Below are 10,491 nucleotides of genomic sequence, written 5' to 3' on the forward strand. Positions count from 1 at the left end.
GTCCCATTTATCTATTTTTTTCTTTTTTGGCTTAATCATTTGGGTATAAAGTCACTGTTGCCTAATACAAGATCCTGAAGATGCTTCCTTACATTTTCTCTGGAAGTCTTATAGTACTGGTTTGTATATTGAGTTAATTTTCATGTACGGTATGAGATAGGCATCCTCTTTCTTCTTTTGCATATGGATATCCAGTTCTCCTAGCACCATTTGTTGAAGAGACTATTCTTTCACACTTAGTAGCTTAAAATCAACTGGCCATGGGTATGAGGGTCTATTCTGAACTCTGAACTCGATTCCATTGGTCTACATATATATCATTGTGCCAGTACCATGCTGTTTTGACCACTGTAGGTTTATAATCAAATTTAAAGCCAGGATCTGTGAGTCTTCCAACTGTGTTCTTCTTTCTCAAGATGGTTTTGGCTCTCTGGGGCTATTCACATCCTTCCAAACAAATTTGATGATTGGTTTTTCCATTTCCCGTAAAGAAGGGTGTTAGGATTTTGATTTGGATTGCATTGAGCCTGTAATTTACTCTGGATAGAGATGACATTTTAACATTATTTTGTCTTTCAATCCATGAACATGGGAATGTCCTTCCATTTATTTAGGTCTTTTTAAAAATTTCCTTTAACAAAGTTTTGTAGTTTCCTATGTATAAGTCCTTTACATTCTTGGCTAAATTTATTCTGAGATATTTGATTCCTTTGGTTGCTATTGTAATTAGATTTCCTCCCTGATTTCTTTCTTAGATGGCCTCTTACTAATGTATAGATACACTACAGGTTCTTTTTTTTTTTTAAAGTGATTGTACAACTTTACACCTCCAGTGGCAGAGTTTAAGCATTTAAAAAAAATTATCTACCCCCCCCATGCTTGTTTGCTGTCTGCTCTTTGTGTCCATTTACTGTGCATTCTTCTGTGTCTGCTTGTCTCCCTTTTGTTGCATCATCTTGCTGCACCTGCTTTCCATGGGCATGAGCTGTGAGCTCTCTGCAGGCGCAGGTCAGCCTGCCTTCACAAGAACCCAGGGTCTCCCATATGGTAGATGGGAGCCCAATTGATTGAGCCATAACTGTTTCCCTTCTTTTTTTTTTCTTTTTTTTTTTTAGGTACCAGGGGATTGAACCTGGGACCTCATATGTGGGAAGCTTGTGCTCAACCACTGAGCCACATTTGCTTCCCTGAGTTGTTATTTTTATCATTTGTTTTGCTTGTTTGTTTTTTCTAGGAGTCACCAGAACTGAACCTGGGACCTCCCATGTGGGAGGTGGGAACTCAACCGCTTGAGCCACATCTACTCCTGGCCTGCAGTACTCGATATTCCCAGGTGGTCTCCCATCCAAGTACTAACCAGACCTGACCCTGCTTAGCTTCCAAGATCAGATGAGATCAGATGCCTTCAGGGTGGTATGACTCTTCTATTTTCAGGTATGGGAACTGGGGATTGAACCTGGGACCTCGTATGTGGGAAGCCAGTGCTCAAGTATGGAGCCACATCAGCTCCCCTGAGGTGGATTTTTCATTTGTTTGCTTGTTCTTTGTTTTTGTTTTTAGGAGGCACCAGGGACTAAACCCATGACCTTCCATGTGGGAAGCAGGTGCTCAACTGCTTCAGCCACATCCACTCCCTGTGGATTCTTGTGTGTTGATCTTTTACCCCACTGCTTTGCTGAATTCATTTATAACTCTAGAAGCTTTCTTATAGATGTTTCAAAACACTCTCTTATAGGATCATGACATCTGCAAAAAATGAAAGTTTTACTTCTTCCTTTCCAATTGGGATGTGTTTTCTTTTTCTTGCCTGATTGCTCAGGGTAGAACTTCTAGTACAAAGTTGAACAACAATGGTGACAATGGATATCCTTGTCTTGTTCCAGATCTTAGAGGAAAAACTTGCAGTCTTTCACCATTGAGTGTGATGTTAGCTTTGGGTTTTTCATATATGCCCTACTTCATGTTGAGGAAGTTTCCTTCATCCCTATTTTTCGAAGTGTTTTTTTTTTTTTTTATCAAGAAAAGATGCTGGACTTTGTTAAATGCCTTTTCTGCATAAATTGGGACAACCATGTGGTTTTTGTCTTTCATTCTGTTAATGTGAAGTATTATATTGATTTATTTTCTTATGTTGAACCACCTTTGCATAAATCCCACTTGATCATGGTATATAATTCTTTTAATGTGCTGTTGGGTTTGATTTGCTTGTATATTGTTGAAGATTTTTGCCTCTATATACATAAGAAAAATTGGTCTGTAATTTTCTTTTCCTGTAGTACCTTTATCTAGCTTTGGTATTAGGCCTCATTGAATGCTCAATTTTTTTAAAGCGTTTGAGCAGGATTGGGAATAGTTCTTAGAATACTTGATAGAATTTACCTGTGAAGCTGTCTGGGTCTAGGCTTTTCTTTGTTGGGAGATCTTTGGTACTGATTTAGCCTTATTACTTGTAATTGGTCAGTTAAGATCTTATATTTCTTCTTGAGTCAGGTTAGGTTGTTTGAGTGTTTCTGGAAATTTGTTCATTTCATCTAGATTGCCTAATTTGTTGGTATACAATTGTTCATAGTATCCTTTTATGATCCTTTTTATTTTTGTGGGGTCAACAGTGATTTCCTCCATCTCATTTCTGATTTTATGTAATTGTCCTTTCTCTCTTTTTCTTTGTCAACTTAGCTAAAGTTTGGTAAATTTTAGTCATCTTTTCAAAGAACCCAATTCTGGTTTTGTTAACTCTTTGCATTTTTATTCATCCTCTTTTTATTTCTGCTCTAATCTTTGTTATTTCTCTCCTTTTGCTTGCTTTGGGGTTGATCTTTGTTATTTCTTTCCTTTTGCTTGCTTTGGGTTTAGTTCACTGTTCTTTTTCTAGTTCCTCCACATGTGCAATTAGGTTTTTGATTTTAGCTCTTTCTTCTTTTTTAATGTAAACATTTAGGGCTATACATTTCCCTCTCAGCACAGCCTTTGTTCCATCCCATGAATTTTGATAGGTTGTGTGCTCATTTTCATTCATCTTAAGATATGTACTGATTTCCTTCATGATTTCTTCTTTGACCTGTCAATTGTTTGTTATTTAACTTCCATGTATTTGTTGATTTTCCACTTGTCTGCCTGTCAATGATTTTTTTTTCAACTTATTCCCTTGTGGTCAGAGAAAATGCTTTGTATAATTTCAATCTTTTTAAATTTATTGAGACTTGTTTTGTATCACAACATGTGGTCTATTCTGGAGAATGATCCATGTGAACTTGAGAAGAAAGTATATCCTGCTGTTTTGGGTGCAGTGTTCTCTATATGTCTGTTAGGTCTAGTTCATTTATCATATTATTTAAGTTCTCTGTTTTTTAATTGATCTTTTGTCTAGATGTTCTATCTATTGGTGAGAGTGGTGTATTGAAATTTACAGCTATTATTTTTTTTCATTTTGTTTTGTTGTTTAGTGTTGTTTGTTTTTCATTCATCTTTTCCAACTATTATTGAGGGGTATCTATTTCTCCTTTCAGTTTTCTCAGTATTTGCCTCGTGTATTTTGTGACACTAGGTGCATAAATATTTATGGTTGTTATTTCTTCTTGGTGTGTTGACCCTTTTATTAATATACAGTGTCCTTTTTTATCTCTTATAATAGTTTTTGACTTAAAATCTAATTTTCCCAATATTAGTATAGCTGCCCCAGCTCTCGTTTGGTTACAATTTGCATGGAATATCTTTTTCTATCTTTTTACTTTCAATCTATTTGTGTCTTTGGGTCTAAGGTGAGTCACTTATAAACAACATATAGTTGGGTTGTGCTTTTCATTAAAAAATTTTTTTAAAAATGGATGCTCAGGCAGATTTATTTATTTTTTTTAAGATTTATTTTATTTATTTCTCTCCTCTCCTCCCCTCCCTGCCCCAGTTGTCTGTTCTCTGTGTCCATTTGCTGCGTGTTCTTCTTTTTGTCTGCTTCTGTCCTTATCAGTGGCACCGGGAATCTGTGTTTCTTTTTGTTGTGTCATCTTGTTGTGTCAGCTCTCCGTGTGTGCAGTGCCATTCCTGGGCAGGCTGCATTTTCTTTCACACTGGGTGGCTCTCCTTATGGGGCGCACGCATTCCTTGTGCGTGGGGCTCCCCTATGCAGGGGACACCCCTGCGTGGCATGGCACTCCTTGCATGCATCAGCACTGCACATGGGCTAGCTCCATACGGGTCAAGGATGCCCGGAATTTGAACCACGGACCTCCCATGTGGTAGACGGACGCCCTAACCACTGGGCCAAGTCCGCTTCCTGGATTGTGCTTTTTAAATGTATTCTGCCAAATTGTGTTTTTAGTTTGGGGAGTTTAATCCAGTAACAATAAGCGTTATTACTGTTAATATTTACCTCAGCCATTTTGACCTTTGATTTTTATATATCTTAAATCTTTTTTTTTTTTGGTATCTTTTTCCTTTATTGCAGCCTGCCTTTCTGTACCGTTGACCTTTCATGATATATCTGACTGTTCCCTTTCTCATTTCGGTTTTTATATATATATTTAAAATAATTTCTTTGTGGTTACCCTAGGGCTTTGTATTATACAACCTATGTCTATAACCTATTAATTTGAAAAGGTACCAACCTAGCTTCAATAGCACTCACATTCTCTGCTCCCATATCCCTCCATATCCTCTCTTTATGTTGCTTTTGTCCCACATTACCTCTTTATATTATATGTGTCCATTATCAGGAAATATGAGTATTTCTTATTTATTTGGTCTAACAATAAGAATTAAAGATTAGAGTTATATATTAAGGATACAGTACTGTTGGGTTTTGCATTTACACATTTATTTACCTTTACTGAAGATTTCACTTCTTTATGCTGCTCCAAGCCCCTCTGTCCCGTCTTTTACTTTTAACTGGAAGGACTCCCTTTTTGCAATTCTTATAGGGCAGATCTTTTGGTGATGAACATTCTTAGTTTCTATTTATCTGTGAATGGTTTAATGCTGCCTAAGTTTTGAAGGACAGTTTTGCCAGATAAATACTTTTTGTCTGGCAGTTTTTCATTTACAGGACCTTGACTATATCATGCCACTGCCTTCTTACCTCCATGGCTTCTGATGAGACACAGCAGTTAGTCTTCTTGAAGATCCTTTGTGATTAATTGTTTTTCTCTTGATGCTTTCAGAGTTCTTTTTCTTTGGAATTGTGATTAATATGTGTCTCAGTGTAGATCTATTAGGGTTTATTCTGTTTGGAGTATGCTGCACTCCAAACAGATATTTTATGTATAGTTATGTCTTTCATAAGATTGGGAAATTTTCAGCCATTTTATCTTCACATATTCATTCTGTCCTTCGTCCCTCCTCTTTTCTGGGATCCCCATGATGTGTATGTTGGTAGACTTCATACTGTCACTCTGTTCCTTGAGACACTGCTCAATGTTTTCTCTTCTTAACTCTGTTCTTCTGTCTGTATAAGTTCTATTCTCTCTTTTAGGTTGCTGATTCTTCTGCCTCTTCAAATCTTCTGTTGTATCCCTATGTTGTATTTTTAATCTCCATTATTATGGCTTTCATTCCCATAATTTCTATTATGTTTCATTTTAACCTTTCTTTCTTTTTTTTTTAAAGATTTATTTATTTATTTAATTCCCCCCCCCCCATTGTCTGTTCTCTGTGTCTATTTGCTGCGTCTTGTTTCTTTGTCCGCTTCTGTTGTTGTCAGCGGCACGGAAAGTGTGGGTGGAGCCATTCCTGGGCAGACTGCATTTTCTTTCACGCTGGGCGGCTCTCCTTATGGGTGCACTCCTTGCGCGTGGGGCTTCCCTATGCGGGGGCACCCCTGAGTGGCAGGGCACTCCTTGTGCTCATCAGCACTGCTCATGGGCCAGCTCCACACGGGTCAAGGAGGCCTGGGGTTTGAACCGCGGACCTCCCATGTGGTAGACGGACGCCCTAACCAGTGGGCCAAGTCCGTTTCCCTCGTTTTAACCTTTCTGTGACAGTTTGAGATTATTTATGAATCCCAAAAAGAGAAAGATCATGCTTGTAAACTAATCTGTTCCTCTGGATGTGATACCCTGGGATTATATTAAATTCAGTTGAGAGGTCTTTGATTAGACTACCTGTTGAGATAGCTTTGGTTTGACCACATCAGTAAAGCATGACTCAGGCTGTATCCCTGCCCCTTTGGTGGGTCTGATATAAAAGGTCACTCAGACAGGCGGACAGACATAAAGGAAAAGAGAGCTCTCTTATTTTTTTTCTGTCGTATGATGGAAGGAGAAGGCTCAAGCAGCTAAAGCTTTGGGGAGATATGAACTATTTTGCTGATGACCTAAAGCTGACCTTGGGAAGGAAGCCGAGACTGATATAGGAAGCCCTGAGACACAAGCGCTTTGCCAGCCTGCTGCTGAAATCGGGGAGAAGAGGACCAGCTGAGCCAAAAGAAGAAGCCTGAAGGGGAAGGCTGAAACTTTGCAGAGATTGCCCACCATCTTGCTTCAAAATGTGGCAGTTGACTTTGGTGAGCAAGTACTTCTTATGGTACCTTGACCTGGACTTTCTATGGTCTTGGGACTGTAAGCTTTTACCCCAAATAAATACCCTTTATAAAAGCCAACAGATTTCTTGTACTCTGCACTGGCAGCCCTTTGGCTGTACTTTCTAATGTACTTTCTAATTCTTCTTCTTCTTTTTTTTTTTAAGGTATTGGGGCCAGGAATTGAACCCAGGACATTGAATGTGGGAAGCCGGTGCTCAACCACAGATCCACATTGGCTCCCCTGAGTTGGTTTTTTCATTTGTTCTGCTTGTTGTGTGTGTGTATTGTGTTTTTTTAGGAGGCACCAAGAACTGAACCTGGGACCTCCCATATCTGAAGCAGATGCTCAACCACTTGAGTCACATCTGCTTTCCTGCACATTGTCTTCTTAATATCCTGTAGCTTTATCTCCACCATTAATTTATTTCTATTCATATTTTCCGTCATCTCCTTGAATTGATTTGGAGATCTGTTTGAGCTTCTTTGATTAGCTGTTCCAAAATCTGTGCTCATCTGAAGTTTTAATTTTTTCCCTTGATTGAGCCGTATCTCCCTGTTTCTTAGTTTGGCTTATGATTTTTTGCTGATGTCTAGACATCTGATTATGACTATTTTTTAAAGCTTGGACATGCTATTTCTTTTCTTTTTTCTTTTTTTAGGTACTGGGGATTGAAGCTGGGACTTTGTACATGCGAGGCAGGTGCTCAACCACTAAGCTATATGTGCTCCACTAAGTATCTGGTTATTTTAATGTCCTAATTCCAAAGGTCAATTTCTCCCTCTTCTCTAGGGTTTATTGTAGATTGGCTTTATGTTAAGGCTTTTCTTACACACTTGGCCCAATTTATCTTGGACCTTTAGAGTGGCCTGTGTTTAACTGTTTGGATTTTTTCAGCTCTTCTGCATCTGATACTTGCCCTAGATATGCAGTGCAACTTTTTTTTTTTTAAGATTTATTTTTTATTTATTTCTCTCCCCTTCCCTGTCTCCCCTCCCCCTCCCCGTCATCTGCTCTCTGTGTCCATTCTCTGTGTATTCTTCTGTGGGAATCTGTGTTTCTTTTTGTTGCGTCATCTTGCTGCATCAGCTCTCCATGTGTGCAGCACCACTCCTGGGCAGGCTGCACTTTCTTTCGCGCTGGGCGGCTCTCCTTATGGGGCACACTCCTTGCGCATGGGGCTCCCCTACGTGGGGGACACCCCTGCGTGGCAGGGCACTCCTTGTGCACATCAGCACTGCGCATGGGCCAGCTCCACATGGGTCAAGGAGGCTGGGGGTTTGAACCTTGGGCCCCCCCATGTGGTAGGCAGACGCCCTATCCGTTGGGCCAAATCTGCTTCCCTACAACTTTTTTAAGATTGCCCATTTATATGCTAATGTTTCAACTCCAGGAAAGACCCTCCTTTCCTTCTCTGGGAATCTTGATCTGTTTTGTTGCAGAATTTTCTTCCCAGCTCCTATGGTTTGTTTAACTTCTCTTCTCTCAGGACCCCCTTTTTATTACGCTTCCCAGTTATGGGACCCCTCCTGCCTTACTGAGGTTCAGTCTACTCGCCCCCACCTCCCCCCCTTTTTTTTTTAATCCGTGAAGCTTTTCTGCCTCTGGTTACTTCCCTCTTAGATGGAGTCAATCCCAGCAGGTCCGGCAATCGGGGAACAGGGCGAGTGGGCGCCTCTTGTCAACAGTTTGGCCCTTTCTATTTTCTATTTCCTGGGGGCCTTTTGTGCTCCTGTTCTGGTCAGCCCCGTGTGCTCCGCTCTGGGCTCTGTGGTCTTGGGTCGGGGGCCTGGATAAGTGGGGGTTCCCCGTGCTGCTGGGAGGGCTCTACGGTCCCCACCTGAGGCCTGAGGTGCTGGACGGTGACCCCTCCGTGGGCCTCTGCGCCCTGCAGGACCGAGCGAGGGGCAGGGTCCAGACCGGTGGTCTCACAGATCTCCTACCTTCCCCGTGTTTTTTTTTTCCTTTTTCTTTAATTCAGCATTTGTGAGTCCTTCTCTCTATAGTTCTCCAGAGTTCCAAGGAAGTGAGATTTGTCTTTTTATTTGTTGTTTCTGAGAGCTCTCTCTTCCAGGGGTTGTCTTAACATCCCCATGTTGATGACTTCGCTCCCCCCTCCTCTTTTTTTTTGGTAATTTCTCTGACGCAGAGACAGCCAGCCCTCCCCCACTGCTTTCGTGGTCATAATTCCCACGGTAACACTCAAACTCAATAGCCACTTTGTCTCGCCAAGTCTCGCTTTGAATAGGCATGTCATTCCAGATCATCACAGCTAATAATTTTAGCAATTATTCTGCCCCTGCATGTCATGTACTATCACTATCTCATTTTTCACTGACAAGAAGGTTATAAGTGTGTTCAGGACCCGGCATTCATTTGACACATCCAAGACTTTGAGGGTCTATGTCCTCCGTCCACTCGTGGTGCAAATAGAGTATTCATCAGTTTTTAATCAGTCAACTGGAAACCACTGTAGGTATTTTAAACAGAAGGAATTTAATACAGACCCTTGTCGACAAAAGTTGTTAGTAGAACACAGGGAGAACGATGTGCTGGAGCGGGAAGAGGGCTCTCACCCCAAGAGCGGGAAGAGGGCTCTCACCCCAAGAGCGGGAAGAGGGCTCTCACCCCAAGAGCGGGAAGAGGGCTCTCACCCCAAGAGCGGGAAGAGGGCTCTCACCCCAAGAGCGGGAAGCCACCGGAGCTCCTGGTGTTCTGGGCGTTAAATGGATGGACACTTTCACCACCCTTCGGCCCCACTGCCACTGACCCTCGTCCTTCCCGTTCTAGTTGCCAGCTGCTGTCACTGCAGCGACCAAAGCCCACTTCACGAAGCAAAGGAAAAAGGGCTCCTCTCTTCTTCCTACCTTCTTACCTCCAGCCGGGGTTATCCATGGGTAGAGACTCGCAGGGAGGCAGGTGGAAAATAATCTGGGACATGCGGCTTGCAGGTTTCCACTCCAGATTTTTATAGCAGAGACTGTAGAAGGATAAACTTTTCAGGGACTTATTAGAAAATGTCCTTTACCAACATGAGGGAGAAATCAAGAAAAGAGATGACTTGGGATCTGGGAAACAGAGGAAACAACATAAGGAAGAAGCAATAGTGGGGTGAGAGGGGCGCGGGGTATATGGGGACTTCTTATATTTTTTGAATGTAACATTTAAAAAAAAATAGAGAAAAAAAAAAGAAAGAGGCAAAGTAATTTCTCAAGGAGGCAGAAGAAGGAGATTCCAGGGTGACAATGAAACAGCAGGCCTGGAAATGAGCTGGGCAAAACTGGAGCAGGAAAGCAGAAGGCTCCAGGGGAAAAAAGAAAAATAAAAGCAACCGAGGTACTACGTGTTTAAGTGTATTAAGCAGAGAGTCACTGTTCTGTCAGGGAGTTTGGAGGAAAATGAGTGATAAATATACGGAAAACAAGGCAAGAGAAAACAAGGTCAGGTAAAAAAATACAGTGAAAAAAAGGAAATGCAATTGTGGTACATTATGGGGACTCGGCTGTTAATATCTGCACAGTTCTAAGCATGTGAATATTGACTATTAGGTTTAATAAATAAAAATATTTCAGGAGAAGAGAGAATATGTATTGGGATGAGGGGAGAGGTAAAAAGAGGTCTAAACCTTTATCTTTGATATTGAAAAGTCAATAGAAAAGAAAACAACAACAAATGATTTTTAAAAAGTTGATAGATAATATTTAAAACTGAAAAATTAAGAAACATCATTATAAAGCAAGATGTATGGTGATACATCTCAGGAAATAAAATCCCAACTAAAATAGTTGAAAACTGTCTCTGAGGAGTTGGTAGAGGTGGAATAAGGAAAGGAACCTTTGTTTTTCATTATCAGCCTTGTAGTATTTACCTTTTAAAAAACTACTTATTATATTACTTTGCTAAAAATTAATATAATTTTAAAAAAGCACAAATTTACGGAAAATTTCAGCAGACTGAAAAATGATCACTCACAGTTCAATAC

General features: G+C 40.6%; 1 pseudogene; it reads right to left on the minus strand.

Annotated features, from left to right (window-relative positions):
• Positions 1-1,308: 1,308 nt before the first annotated feature.
• On the minus strand, positions 1,309-1,427 carry LOC111761206 (5S ribosomal RNA; annotated as a pseudogene).
• Positions 1,428-10,491: the final 9,064 nt, after the last annotated feature.

Source organism: Dasypus novemcinctus, chromosome 28 (genome assembly GCF_030445035.2).
Source record: "Dasypus novemcinctus isolate mDasNov1 chromosome 28, mDasNov1.1.hap2, whole genome shotgun sequence".
Classification (NCBI taxonomy): Eukaryota; Metazoa; Chordata; class Mammalia; order Cingulata; family Dasypodidae; genus Dasypus; species Dasypus novemcinctus.